Source organism: Bidens hawaiensis, unplaced genomic scaffold, assembly GCF_021521415.1.
Source record: "Bidens hawaiensis isolate Kalapana, Puna unplaced genomic scaffold, B.hawaiensis_p1.1 tig00027747_1, whole genome shotgun sequence".
Taxonomy (NCBI): domain Eukaryota; kingdom Viridiplantae; phylum Streptophyta; class Magnoliopsida; order Asterales; family Asteraceae; genus Bidens; species Bidens hawaiensis.
Window position 1 is genome coordinate 160,277 of NW_027494490.1, and position 3,029 is coordinate 163,305.

The 3,029-nt window shown below is 36.8% G+C and overlaps 1 pseudogene; it reads left to right on the plus strand.

Annotated features, from left to right (window-relative positions):
- Positions 1-237: 237 nt before the first annotated feature.
- Positions 238-720, plus strand: LOC143575779 (VIN3-like protein 2 pseudogene; annotated as a pseudogene).
- The last annotated feature ends 2,309 nt before the right edge of the window (positions 721-3,029 follow it).

Genomic DNA, 3,029 nt, shown 5'->3' on the forward strand with positions numbered 1-3,029 from the left:
TTTAGTAAAAAAGATTCATTGTGTTCAACTTTATAATAATCTTGAAATAAACTCCATCTTTTTTAACATATTCTTTATTTATGTAAAGGTTTTGTACTTGATCCATCAAGGTGTAGCAAATTGAGCATGGAAGAAAAAAGAGAACTTGTATACGAAGTGTCCGAATGGTCTCAGGGTTAACCCGAGCTCCTACAATCTTGGAGCCGCCAAGAAATTCTTCAAATTCTTTGTGCCAAAATGGGAAAAAAAAAGTACACCGGATTATCAAAGCTGAAAATCATCGAACAACTTCAAAAAGTAGTATCCAAAAAAAGGTCACAAGATGATATTTTGATGAATCTTGAAACATCCGAAAGTGGTCATCAAAGATGTGATAAAAGACACAGGAAAACGGATCATCCTAATCATCTAGACGTTGCATCAGACCATAATTGTGATAACAATGTTGAGTTTTGTAAGAACTCGGCTTGTAGAGCTAAGTTGGTTCAAGATGGGGCGTTTTGTAAAAGGTGTTCGTGTTGTGTTTGTCATCAATTTGATGATAATAAGGATCCGAGTTTATGGTTGACATGCTGTTCGGATTCTTGTGGGATGTCTTACCATGTTGAATGCGCGATAAAACATGAAAAAACTGGGATTTTGAAAGATGGGAAGAATAGTGGACTTGATGGAAGCTTTTATTGTGTATCATGCGGTGAAGTAAATGGATTACTTGAGTAAGTTTTTTTTTTTTTTTTAGCTATTTTTAGTTTCGGTTCTAGATCGGTAGTGAATGACGTGGCAAGTTGGCACGCTAGATGAGTTCAATAAGGTTTAGAATAGGTTTGAGTTGAAACGAGCCGGGTTTTGTTGGTTGACCTACAACCTTTTTTGAGTTACTTACATAGATAATCCTTGTGGTTTGGTGACATTGCACGTTTAGTCCCCAACTTTTCATAAAATTACATTCATAGTGTTGTCCCCACTGTTCACTCAAACGGAACATGAAAGGTGCTTGAAGTGGATGAGGGCTACCTTTGATATTAAATGTGTGTAGAATGTCTCTTTTACCCTTAACGTTAAAAGGGAAAAGAATTAAACTTTTACATATTATTTTTATTTTTACTTTTTTTACGTATTAATACTTTAAAGTCAAGTTTAAATATTACTCCGTATTTTTATTTGTTGAATCAGTTTTGTTTAAAGAATCCCATAGTACTTCTAAAATTTTGATTTTTGGTCTTACCCTAATACCTTTACTTATTATATTAAACACATTTCAAGAAACAAGAAATTAATAAATGAGTTGCGTCGCAGCTTGTTGCCCGTTTACCTGCCTCTTTATTGTAATCGGATCCTTTTGATAACTTATTTATAATGAAAAAAAAACATGAATAATTGTTGGTGAAAAAAAAATTAAATAAATAAGTAATAAATAAATGGGTTAAACAGGTCAATCTGAAAACTTGTTGGGTTGGCGTGAGCACATTCCGTTTAGCTAAATGTGACGGTGGATGTGACATTCGTCAAATTCGGATTTCGATTTTCTTTCACGCTTTATTTTAATAAGTTATACTTCAAACCCGTCATGTAGGCGTGTACAAATCGTTGTTCATTTAACATAAAAATTAGTTTATAAGCTGTAAGGGGTAATCTTTGCCATTTTTGAACCTATATTAACTTTTATTAAGTTTTATACCCTTTTTGTAAAACAATTAGAACTTGAGGGGCTAAAATGTAACATTTATATACCATATATATATTAAAAGCCCTAACCCTATTTTTATTATAACCACCAGCCGCCACACCCCCCCCAACCGATTTCCGGCGAAGAAGCTGTCGGCCACCACCTCTCCACCGCACCACCACCTCACTCTCCCCTGTTCACCGCAGCCACCACCCTCCCCTTTCTCCCTTCGTTTTCCGGCGAGCCTCCCCTCCTTCGCTTTTCCGGCGACCGGAAAACCGGCCGCCGTGGTCACTCCGTCCCGCAACTCTCTCTCTCAGTCGCTCCATCTCTCTTTCTCTACCTCTCTGTCTCTCTCGTCTTTCTCTCTCTCTCTCTCTATCTCTCTAGGCTTTCTCTCTATCTCTCTCGGCTCACTCTCTCTCTCTCTCTCTCTCTCGCAGCTCTCTCTCTCTCTCTCTCAGCCTTCGTTTTCCGGCGGCTGTTGTTGCTTTGTCTCCAGCGGGTTCGGTTCGTTTGCTTCCCGATATCGAACCACGACTCGTGAACACGAAAAAGGTATGTGGCACACCCCGACCAAAGGCGGCGGAACATGCCGGGGTGCAACGATTGCTCATAAGCGCATGACAATATTTAAAGCGACAATATTTAACAAACTCATTTCATTTCACATCATCGAAAATGTCACATAACCAAATATTCATAACTCAAATACAACAAAATATAGCAAATCAAATATTGTTCAGTTTTACTAATATCCTAACGGTATTTGTGACGTTTTCTTCACCGAACTCCATAATCAACCTAGATGCAAACCTGTAACATTTCATAAAATAAAGTTTATCAACACAAAGGTTGGTGATCAATTCATAAGTTTGAACAATAGATATATAGTATGAAAAGCCACAAAACTAGTATACAAAACCATAAATAATAGCTATAAACTTGGATAAATAGTTATCGCTAACAAGTTAGCGACACCCAACTATAAGGGGTTGCCAAATAGTTTAGGATTTTATAGTTATCGTTAATTGCATTACGTTAACGACACCTTGCCATGAGGGGTTGCCAAATGGTCTAGGATTTATAGTTCCACCATCCAAAAGCGATAAACACATAGTCAAATAAGCATAGAACACCAAATCGAGCAATTATTCAAGTAAGGTATACAACAACGTTTGTGGTTTAAGACCCAAGTATAAAACATTTAGTTTAGATAAGTTGAAATGTCACCCCCAAAATAAAAGATAGAAAACGGGGTATGAAGTTACTCACATTCAAGTAATAAACTTGAAAGATTGATTATTTGGAGATTTGCCGGAACGACGAGTTTAACGTATGAAGCCTAAATAAAAGTAAGTCT